At 44.3% G+C, this 12,947-nt stretch overlaps 1 protein-coding gene across 1 annotated transcript in view; it reads right to left on the bottom strand.

Moving 5' to 3' along the window:
- LOC146203975 (neuropilin and tolloid-like protein 1) overlaps positions 1–12,947 on the bottom strand; it is an 88,332-nt gene that overhangs the window by 62,218 nt on the left and 13,167 nt on the right. The window lies entirely within an intron of this gene.

Below are 12,947 nucleotides of genomic sequence, written 5' to 3'. Positions count from 1 at the left end.
TCTGCTTACTTATACGACAGTTCAAACTATACATCCTAGACAGAATTGCATTCGAAAAGCAGATCTCAAGCACCATGACAAGAGAAGGAAAGAGAATGACGCATTGTAGCAGACGGCGGTGCCGACGATATCCATGGCCATCTCAGGCTCCGGCGTGCGCGGGCGGTGCCGTTGTGAGTGAACACGGTGTTGGCTGTCTGCGACTCTGCGCGATTGGTTTATCTCAGTATGTCGCGCTTTGTGAGGACTGTCTTTAATGTAAGCGTTTGTATCCTTTGAATGGCACTATTTGCGAGCGAATGTCTTGTGAGCGGAAGCATGTTGGAGTGCTACAGTGGTGGGCATCTGGCGTCGAAGGCCCTTACCCCAACCATGGCCGGACTCGAGCTGCGGCGGCGCGCTCTAATTTACGGCCTACGCACAGGGGGTGTTTCCTGTCTGCGAAATCGTGGCTCTGTGACCCTACTCTTCCTACGCGGAACAGCCACCCGCTACTCTGGGATGGCGTTTTTGGTGCGCAACAATGTGAAAAGAAAAAAAGGCTGGCCATGGAGCGCGCGCCGCCGCCGCTTGAGTCCGGCCGTGCCTCAACATTGAATGAAATTTCGTGACGTCACTCAGCCTCAACCTCACCAGTTGAGGCGCCCTCATCTCAACTTTTCAGATAATACTGGCGACCTAGCTCAAGCTCACCTGAAATTCATATTATCAGGTTGAGATAGCATCCTTGACCTCGAAAAACAAACAAACAAACAAACAAACAAACAAACAAACAAACAAACAAACAAACAAACAAACAAACAAACAAACTTTAAAATAACAAACAAACAAATGAAAATCAGATAGTTATCCGCCAAAATTGTAAATAAAATCCACTGGCCGAATTTTGTTAGGCAGCCAAAATGATGACCCAATACCATTAAAATTATTATTTACGGCTTAATGACATTTAGGGGCGGCGTTCATTGTCTTTCGCGTAACTTGAGCAAATGATTTAGAAAAAAGAGCGGGGAATTGCTTCTGGGTGAAACTAAACGCACATTGTTGGCTTTCATATGGCGCTCCACAATATGTCTTTATATATTCCGCTTAATTAGATAATTAAATAAGATTATGATGTACAGTTTTAAAGAGGGACTCTATACTACCCAATGCGTTTCGTTAAGATGTATATGTGGTTAGGAAATGACTGATAAAATGTTTTCTATCAGTGTGCCTCTCGTGCTTTGTTGCTGATTCAGAAGTAGAAAATCCGCTCAAGATTTTCTTCAGAAAGTTGATATTTTCGCGCCTTTTTTTTATTGTTTAGCATGTAAGCAATATAACTAGGGGTTGGACTTTTCGGTTTAAACCGAAAAACACCGATAAAGATACGCCGAAAGCATTTAAAAATATTCGACTTAAACCGAAAAAGGTCAGTACCTTTTTGTGCACGCAGCGAACTCTCGATGACAGGAGAAAATTACAACAGTGTTCAATCCAGGAGCATGATGTGAGACAGTGGGATCGTTGGTTTAAACACAGCGGTTGAGGGTTTTGAGGTATTGTTCATGGTCTCACGAATGGGGAAAGAGTGGCAGCCGTGCTACCCGACCCTCATAGACATGTCAAGTTTTTGAGAAGGGGCGCCTGCGGCAAGGCAGGCACTTCAAGCGGCGAAGAACAGACCAGAGAATTTGCAGCGCAGGTGTACTCAGGAAATTGCGGAGACCAAAGCCCGCCTGTTTCTTGCCGCGTGACACATCTCACACAAGCCGAGAGAAGCGCGTTTGTTTTTTAAGTGATTTAGTTTATGCAAAAATTTTATCGTAGTAAATATTTCATTTACTCCGTTATCAAACGTGTGAATGTGTCTTTTATATATGCGTTTTGTCTTAACGCTGATTTTCATCATGGCAATAGCATTTTCTTCCAGGTTCTTAGCTATATATATAAGAAACTGTACATTAAATAAAAGTGCATAAAACAACATGCAAGAAAAAAAATGCAAAATGTACACTACGACACTTTTACCTTATTCGAATGCCGTTCATCATTATCATCATCATCAGCCTGACTATATCCCACTGCAGGGCGAAGGCCTCTCCCATATTTCCTGTGTACGAATGCCGTTATCTCACCGAAAAAAAAAGAACATTTCTTGAGCAGAAAATAATATTAACCGAAAAAAAAAAATCCGGAAGTTGGGTTTCTAAATAAACGCCGAAAAAAGTTAACCGCCCCCCCACCCCCCATTCTTCGAAAATAAAAATCGAAAACTCCAACCCCTAAATATAACCAATATTTTAGATATTTTAGGAAGCATGCTTTTTTTTTTTTTTCCACTGAAAACTCCAGACTACAAATGCTTTCATTCTCTGGGATATTCCGTCTGCGTTCTGTAGACTCAAATAAAGTTGCATATGTGCGTCCCTCTTTCCTGTCTACGAACTGTTGACTGTGGGCAATTTCACTCGCAGAAAGACATCATCTATTCATCTTAGCTTGCCAAGCACTTTGCGGGCTTTTGTCTGCTCGTACCGCCGGTTATAGGCGGAATTCCGGCACTGCTGGCAATGTACGCAATCACATACCGATAAAAGAAAAAAAAAAAAAAAAAGGTCCATAGAAGAATCTGCATTGGAGTAATGCAAAAGCACGGATGCTGCTGTTGGTTGCTTATAGTTGCTTAATTCACTTCTTGTTTATCCATTTTAGTCTTTGGTACTTTCAAATTCTGCGCCAATCCCTTCATATGCCCTTTTTCGGCTCCACGTTTGGTTGCGTGACGTCACATCGCCTATGTCACATTAATTAACTTCTTGTTTATCCAGTTTAGTCTGGTACTTTAAAATTGCGCGCCAATCTCTTCCTGTGCCCTTTTTCGGCTGTACTTCCGGTCGAGTGACGTCACTTCCTTGGCGTCACACTAATTCACTTCTGGTTTACCCATTTTAGTCTTCGGTACTTTCGAATTGTGTGCCAATCTTTTCCTATGCCTTTTTTTTTTAGCTCGACTTCAGGTTGCGTGAAGTCAGATTCTTGACTTCACGTCACCTTAATAGACTGATTTAATTAAATATTTGAGTATTTGATACATTCAAATGTGGCGCCAGGCCATTCGCTAATGAGACCATTTTCGCCTTTACTTTGACATTTTTGCATCTAATTAATTACCTAATTAACTTATCGGTCTAATTATTTTCAGGACACAACATTACCTCACCCTCTATTGATTGAAACCACTGATTAAACTCTACCACTTCTCAATTACTCGCAACTGCTGCGGGCACGATTTTGCTGACGCGGTCTGCGGACGCGGCTTGCAGACGTGGTCTGCGGACAGAAATCTGTGAATATAACAAAGTAATGCTTTCGCATTAATAATCAAGTTGAGATTTGTAATCTATGCTCACATTAGGTTCCCTGTTTAGTGTTGATAATGTTTAGTTGAATTAACATGCGTTCAAGCCCTGCTTTCGACCAGAGCAGCATCATCATAATAGCCCGCAACTGCGGGCACACTTCGTTCATTACACACACACACACACACACACACACACACACACACACACACACACACACACACACACACACACACACACACACACACACACACACACACACACACACACACACACACACACACACACACACACACACACACACACACACACACACACACACACACACACACACACACACACACACACACACACACACACACACACACACACACACACACACACACACACACACACACACACACACACACACACACACACACACACACACACACACACACACACACACACACACACACACACACACACACACACACACACACACACACACACACACACACACACACACACACACACACACACACACACACACACACACACACACACACACACACACACACACACACACACACACACACACACACACACACACACACACACACACACACACACACACACACACACACACACACACACACACACACACACACACACACACACACACACACACACACACACACACACACACACACACACACACACACACACACACACACACACACACACACACACACACACACACACACACACACACACACACACACACACACACACACACACACACACACACACACACACACACACACACACACACACACACACACACACACACACACACACACACACACACACACACACACACACACACACACACACACACACACACACACACACACACACACACACACACACACACACACACACACACACACACACACACACACACACACACACACACACACACACACACACACACACACACACACACACACACGCACACACACGCACACACGCACACACACACACACACACACACACACACACACACACACACACACACACACACACACACACACACACAACATCGATCGGAGGCTTTTAACCGTGAATCCTGTGCTTCTTAATGAAATGTATTTGACCCTTAAGTGAAAACGAATATACACAACTGATCGTCGTTAATTAACTAATTAAGCGGGATAAAAAATAGAATGCAGAGTCCCACAGCGAGGAACAATACGTCGTTAGTTGCACTCAGTTGTAGTGCACCGCTTTTTTTTATTTAATCATTTGCTCAAGTTGCGTGGAACCCTTTGTGCAGGTACAATATAGTTTATTTTTATCTGTCCACTCTAACATATGTACATACAAGTTACAACATGTATACGCTTGCTGTTTTGCTAGCAGAAGAGCTTGCAGCTTCCATGGTTGCTGAAGGATTCCGCGTATGTTTTGGTCAGTCATGGGCTGCTACATCGCCACACACCTCTTGTGTTTGGTGTTCTAAATGTTGGTGATGATGACATCGGCGTAGTTTCATTGTGCAAGGACTCACGAGAAGAAATGCACAACTTTCAGCGTATATATATATATATAATAGTAACGAGCCCCTCATTTCCCTTTCAATTATCTGTATAATATATATATATATATATATATATATATATATATATATATATATATATATATATATATATATATATATATGTATATATCGCTGGAAAATAAAAAGAAAGTCATTTAATCATCTTATTCATTCGTCCATTATTTCTTTTTTTAGTGCGTAGCATATAGGTTTTCATCGTTGAAATAGGCGGCGTCCGGTTTAGTAGTGCCGACACTCGACACCTTCCACAGTTGGAGAAGGAGAGAGCCACCTGCTTCCTGCCATAGTTTTCAGGTTGCACAGTGAAGAGGGGGGGATACCCACTCTCCATTTGGAGGGGAAAAGAGGTTAGTAGAAAGAAGGTTTAGCTAAAGGTTCAAGGATACAGCCGATGCTCTGCACGGCAGCTCGCTAGCCTAACTTCTGGCATGCGAGAAAATAACAATGAGAAAGAAGAATGACTAAGAAATAAACTCCAATAGTGGTAACAGCATTCATTCCAAGAGGACCGTCCTGTAAGCTTGGGCTGAAGGAACACTGTGGAACCGCCCAAAGCTAGAAGCGAGCCTCGACATCCAGTCTCTCTAAGGGGGCATCCGACACTGAATAAGCGGCATTGGGCGCTGATTCGGTGCACTTACAGTCTGTTTCGAGAGGAGTGCACTTCAGAGTAAGCTTTGGCAACTAGGAAATCACTCGACATCAAAAGGAGACATACGCGAAAGACGACCTCGCTCAACCTAAAACTTACGCGTGACATTGATATTAGATTTTATGACCTCACTTAAAGCATTTAAGCTCTGGCCTACATCACCTCAACTTCCCCTCAATCTTTGAGGCTGAGGTAACATTGAGGTGGAATTCGATCTAGTGAGGTTGAAACCTCATGAGTTTGCCCACCCATGCGTCGGAATACACGAGAAGCTTGCTCGATTCAGAGGAGCACCCAGTGAATCGGGTGCTTTTTGCAGGTATGTCGGGCTCCACAACACGCTTTTATCGCAGCCTTTAAGAATATATTGGCTTCATAGTGACGTAGCATACTCTGTCACACTTTTCCTGAAAGCGGTCGTTTCCTTTTAATAACGGACCGCCTCCACTGATGCTTTGTGGAATGAGAAAAACATTTTGCTAAGTTTTGCTTACATGTAGTTTGACATTTCATACTTTAAGAATTTGTTCTATGATGTCCAAGGTTAATCTGCACCAGAGACAGAATCATAGGCGCACTGTAAAATTGAAAAACTGCTTTGTTTTGTTTTTCCTATGAGCTCTAAGACAAGTTTTCGCCCTCAATCAGCCTAGCCGGGAGCCTGAGCAGTGCCACCGCACCTTGCTTTCATCACAGATTGGTATTGGTCAATACCAAGAATTGGTTTAATATATATAGCAAAAAAGAGCCAGTCATTATATTGTAAATGTGGATGTTTACACCCTTACTCAAGGGCTATTCAAATGTAACATTCTCTCGGTGCATGGCTTAAATAACTACTGTTTAAATGTTGATTATATATAAGAAATTTATAAGATTATATAAGAATATATATAAGAATATATATAAGAATATTATTTGCATTCTGTCTGCCGTCACTGCTCGATAGAGCAGGAGCCCTTGTCAGGCTATGCCTTTAGCTCCTGCTTCACTCGATGTTTTTGTTCTGTGTCAAACATTGATAAATAAATTTCAAACTTAAACTTCAAAATTTCATTAATAATAATCTGGATGTTTATTTGCAGTTAGCCGAGTTGAAGGCCAGTGTCTCCACTTTCCTACTTCGACAGCAAGAATTTCGGCATGCTCCAGTTGTAAAACTCATTTCGGGTACCAAATTTCGTGTTGTACGCTGCCGCCGTATTTAAATATCTTGCCCAATGACGTAAACATTGAAAAAATGTAGCCTGAGTTTCATCAAAGCCAACTCATGAACTCTAAATGCGGTAACGTGATGCTATACATTATGCATTTATTGTTATGCTGTTCTAACAAAGTGAGAAATTGGCATGTAAATAATTATGCATGCTGTATGTTCGCTATATGCATAAAGGGACTCGGGTTCGATTCAAGCGAAAACAGTTCGCTTTTGCTCTGTGGCAGCCCACACATTTATGGTGTAAATAAAAATGAACTGAATTGAATGTAGTTCCTACAACAGCTTAGCGACGACGCCAGCACTGACCGTCTGCGGCGCAAGTTTGGAGCTCTGGCTAAAGCTTCTACACGCTACATTCGTCTCCAAATATGACTATGTCGGCCTGTTTCTAGAGAGTGAAATCCATCTGGATACTTCGTTTTTACAAGGACCCACAGCTTGGATGTCGATCTGGGGGACAGCTGCGAACTTCAGTCATAGTGGGAGCTCCGCTGGATGTTCCGAAGAAACTTGCCTGAGCACCTCGTAGCAGTCTGTGAATGTGTTCCTAGTGTAAGGAAGACGACGAGGAACGCAAAGAGCTGCGGCACTTCATCGCCATCGCTTGAGTCCCGAGCGCAAGTCTCGCGCACCCCCACCAAATGAAGAAATTATTTATTAACTGGGTACGGATGCTAACGCATGCAGCAGTTCAGACGCAGCAACACAGAACAGCCAGCCGGAGCTTCAGCGCGAAACTTGCGCCCGGGAGTCCAGCGATGGCGATGTAGTGCCGCAGCTTTTAGCGTGACTCATCGTGTTCCTCACACTATAGCTACATTCTTGTGTCCTCATCTACCATGTTCATTAGACTGTCCACGATTCAGGGCCCTTGTGCTAGTGCCTGGTTTCATTTTTATAGCAGGACATGTTTCACATCAAGTAGATGGTACAGATTGTATACTAGGCTCCTCTCCGAATGATGAGTCTTATTAACACCGAGTAACGAGGCAGGCGTGTTGGACAGAAAGATAATTTTTAGAAGGTTTTGTAGATATTATACAGCTTATCTCAAATACATGGCACGGGCTCTGCGAACGCGGACAGTTTAAGCAAGGCTACCAAGACTTCACAAGAGCAACATAATAGCATAAATTCATAGTTTTTTATACACTTAAAAAAAAAAAAAAACGTTTACCATTATTCTCCAGAATAAGTTCCATGTACCTAATATAAGTCATGGATATATTGTACCAAGGCGCTGAGGCGGTCTTAATTACTTGTAATATGGTAAGGTGAGATCACGTACGCTGCTGTTAGGGCACGTTTGACTATAGCTCTAGCTGAAAGGACCCGCGAAATAAACAATGACGCGGTAAGGGCGCAGCCTGTGTAGCTTGGCACTCAGGATTTCGTATGCCAATCAAACATTGTGTGAAAGGTAGTACCAACGCTCACAATTGCCGTCTCGGTCTACTTCAGAGCGTGACGTTGTCGCGACGTAAGGTATTTCAACGGTTTTTGAAATAGCTGGCTTTCAGTCGCATTTAGGCAAATCCTAGGTAGCTATCTAAGGCCGCAACAGTTTCCGTGCAACGAACATCCGCATATCTCGCAAAGGCTGTTAGTTGTAAAGTGCACGATTGAATTGGACTAAATTGTGGCGACTGCAATCAGGCGCCCTCAGCGTGGGGCATGTTTCCGACATTCAGACTTTCATTTGAGGCAAATGAGGGTCGTTCGTTGTCCAAGCTCTTATTGAATTCGGTTTTTCGGAGCAATAGGAAGCCGTTGCGAGGCATCGTCTTAATTGCCCTCAGCAAAGGGAGAGGCGCCAGCGCGGCACACGGCCCCCAAGGAATATCACGCGGAGTCTCCGTACGCGTCATTTACTCACTCTTTCGAGGCATTCAACTCAAGAATCCGCGCCTTAAATCTCGCGCTTTAAGGTTCACGTTGGGTGCTTTATTACATCCCCGCCGATACGCTCGATTTAGTGCACATTCTTCATGAATGAGATTAAGAGCCGAGGTAAAGCATTATGCTGCGAGGCCGGAGTGCAGTGCGGACTGACCCGCGCTCAGTTTCGGGTTGTCCTGCATTTCATTTAACGGACTCAAACACGAGGAACCGAAGTGCAAAATTTCTTCCCTTAATAAAACGCGCTCTTTGTTTCTGCGTTACGAGCATTCATGACGGACGGAGAAATTACAATGTTTTCTTTGGTTAAAGAAAGACCGGAAGACTGGTGCTTCCTGGTGCTCTTTAATTAATTGCTATATTGGCGGAGGGAAGAGGCTTAATAATGACTTCGGCTTCCTTTGCAGCTTTTATTTTGAGCCGATTTTATTGAGCGCCTGCTGACCCCGCGGTATGCACCAACACGCGCCATTTCGTGTGCACGTGACACGACTTTCTGACCACGCCTTGTCTGTTCTGCGGCAGAAAAGGGGGGGGGGGGGGGGGGCTGCGCAACGCGGGCTCTGTAGAGAAGGTCACGTTACAGGTGCGCGAATGATACGTTTTGGTAAAAATCGCAGAGCGCGCTCCGCATGAACGCAATATTCGAATTGTGCCGCAAATAGCCAAAACTTGTTCAGACACAGCAGAATTTATAAAAACTGTTCTGGTTATTATTAATTACTAGCTACGAATCTGAAATCGCAACTAGGCGTGTATCAATAAATTGACTTTTATGTCATAGAGCAACACTAAACCATCGTCATATGTAAAGTTAATCATATAATTTGGTCTATGTCAGCACATAAACTTTGGACTTGGCACTTTTCGATGCGAAACACCAGGTTTGACCCAGTCTTGTATAGAAAACAATTATTTTGGAGGTGTAATTACAGCTAATTTTGTGAATATAATGCCTAAACGTGGTTTTGATGTGAATTCAGCAGAAATATTGGTGCCACGCTCATTGTGTGTAAGAGAAGAACTGCGGAGCTTCATCAAAGCTAGAAAACAAAAAGTGAATAGCGCACTGCTGTCACAGGCACTCACGGGGTAGCCTTGTTTTTGTTCTTTTTGTTTTTGGCCGACACTTTAACGCGTTATTCAGCGCCTTATGCGGTAAACTATATATTGAGTGCGCTACAAGGTACTTACGCTACTAAAACTGGGATTTTGAGATTTGAGGCGCTTATTGCGGCCGCTGAAAAAAAAATATGCGGACATACTGGCGCGCTGTTTGACACATTTTTTGCTCAACGCGATGCGGGGCAAAAATTACGTTAACTGCGTACTTTTACAATGGGAAGAACACTCCTGTTACACGCTAGTCTCACGACGCAGCACATGGATGCATCCAGAGGAAAATAGTGCACTATTGCAGCGCTTATGGAAGTGCGTAACGTTAAGACGAAGCGAAGTGCCCGCGCTGTGAGAGTGCTACCGCGCAAACTCTTAACGTGACATGATAAACTTAACTTGAGCTCATTGCAGCCAAGTTATCAGTTCCTGCATTGAAAACAAAACAGAAACACGAGAAATACCTATATAACGCTATTTTTGTGCTCCTTACGAACGTTGATGGCCACGAGTTCCGGCAAGTCATTTTGTGTGCAACAGAAGAAATGCGGAGTAACATCTTCAGCCGTTGTGCGGCGAATACAGGACGCGCACGCCAAGGACACCATGAATGTCTGCTGCTTGTGCTGACTCCGTTACGTACTGCCTTCGAGAGTGTTTATATTGGTTTTAGTTTTGGAAATTCGAATAGAAAAAGGAGGTTCCAGATACCTGATAGACAGCGGATAGAGACGGGAGGAATCCATTTGCTGCATCCTAGTGCAGAAGCCTTATCGCTCTCTGTAATAATCAAGAACCCTACACAGCGGCACTCCTTGGAACCCATTCGTCATTTCAGCGCATATCACATAACTCGTGTACACACACACACACACACACACACACACACACACACACACACACACACACACACACACACACACACACACACACACACACACACACACACACACACACACACACACACACACACACACACACACACACACACACACACACACACACACACACACACACACACACACACACACACACACACACACACACACACACACACACACACACACACACACACACACACACACACACACACACACACACACACACACACACACACACACACACACACACACACACACACACACACACACACACACACACACACACACACACACACACACACACACACACACACACACACACACACACACACACACACACACACACACACACACACACACACACACACACACACACACACACACACACACACACACACACACACACACACACACACACACACACACACACACACACACACACACACACACACACACACACACACACACACACACACACACACACACACACACACACACACACACACACACACACACACACACACACACACACACACACACACACACACACACACACACACACACACACACACACACACACACACACACACACACACACACACACACACACACACACACACACACACACACACACACACACACACACACACACACACACACACACACACACACACACACACACACACACACACACACACACACACACACACACACACACACACACACACACACACACACACACACACACACACACACACACACACACACACACACACACACACACACACACACACACACACACACACACACACACACACACACACACACACACACACACACACACACACACACACACACACACACACGCACGCACGCACGCACGCACGCACACACACACACACACGCACACACGCACGCACGCACGCACGCACACACACACACACACACACACACACACACACACACACACACACACACACACGCGAGCACGCAAGAATGAACGATTAGTTCACGGAACCCGGTGAAACAGGTGAAACCCGGACTTCATCAATAGGTACGACGAAGAAAAGTTGCCGAGGTCACTCAGGCTTCAGAGAATTACCTGCGACATGACGTCGTGTCGCCTCATTTGTCAGTCAACGCGTACTCTTATGTAGAACACTTGCTATGTCTTCGCGGGGCCTTCCGGAAAAGAAGACGCTAGTGAGAAATGCAACCAAATCCTGACCCGCGATATTGTTGCATGAACCCTGCGTAAACATGTTGCTGCAACCCTTGCGGTGAAGTTACGTGGAGCTTTATTTCCCAGTAAGAGCCATGCATACACAAAAGATGATATGCCGGCAAAGGAGAAACGAGGTGTATGACTGGTGAGTTGCCACTGGCCGTTCGGAGCGAGTACCAATGTCTCGCTTGGTGCTGCTATACTCTGTACACAGTGTGGCTTTCGTGAGCCACGAATAGAGCCTGCACGACCGTTTCTTTGCCACCCTCGAATGACTCCTAAGACACTTTTTTTTTCATAAAACACCTCTTTGTAGTGCGAGTCCCGTTTTGTATGTGTGTTAGGTATGTTGTAAAACACATTACGAGACGCGAGTAGAGTCCAACTTTCTTGGACATCACATTTAATTGTGGGGCAGCTCTGGAATACTGTAAGATACTGCTATTAATATATTGATAAGAACGGCCGGATCATCAATTGCATAGGAAAATATTTTCTTTAAAGTTTTTCCGGCGTTCACATCGAGTGTTTAAGATTGCCATTCAGAAGCAACGATGTGAGTTTAAAGCAAAGGCCTGCAAGAGTCCCTAGGGTAGATATGTGGATATTATGATTTCTGTGGTGGATTCTTAAGGTACTAAACAAATGCGTTCACCAAGTTTCCGTTGAAACAAAAACGCTTTTCCAGAATTTGTATGTCTGACTGCTAATCTCGTTGCTTGAGGGCACGGTTAAAAGGGACAGAGCCTTCAATGGTATAGAAGTAATCGCAAAATGACAAAGCTATGACAGCAGACCTAAGTGAGGCCTTATGCCACCGTTGCAGAAAATTCTCTTAGACCAAAATGGTCCATTTCAGGTCCTTTTTTCTCTGCACTAGCCTAAAAATTCCGTCATTGTGAAGAAAAAAACATTGTACGGGACACTTAAGCTCCGCATATAAGGGTATGACGCGATAACTTAGGCTACCGACCGACATAAAGCCCCGCTGTAACCAAACCGTAAAAC

Source organism: Amblyomma maculatum, chromosome 1 (assembly GCF_055883805.1).
Source record: "Amblyomma maculatum isolate TAMU_Amacu chromosome 1, ASM5588380v1, whole genome shotgun sequence".
NCBI lineage: Eukaryota > Metazoa > Arthropoda > Arachnida > Ixodida > Ixodidae > Amblyomma > Amblyomma maculatum.
Note: the sequence above shows the minus strand (reverse complement) of the source record. Positions and strands in the feature narration are given on the sequence as shown.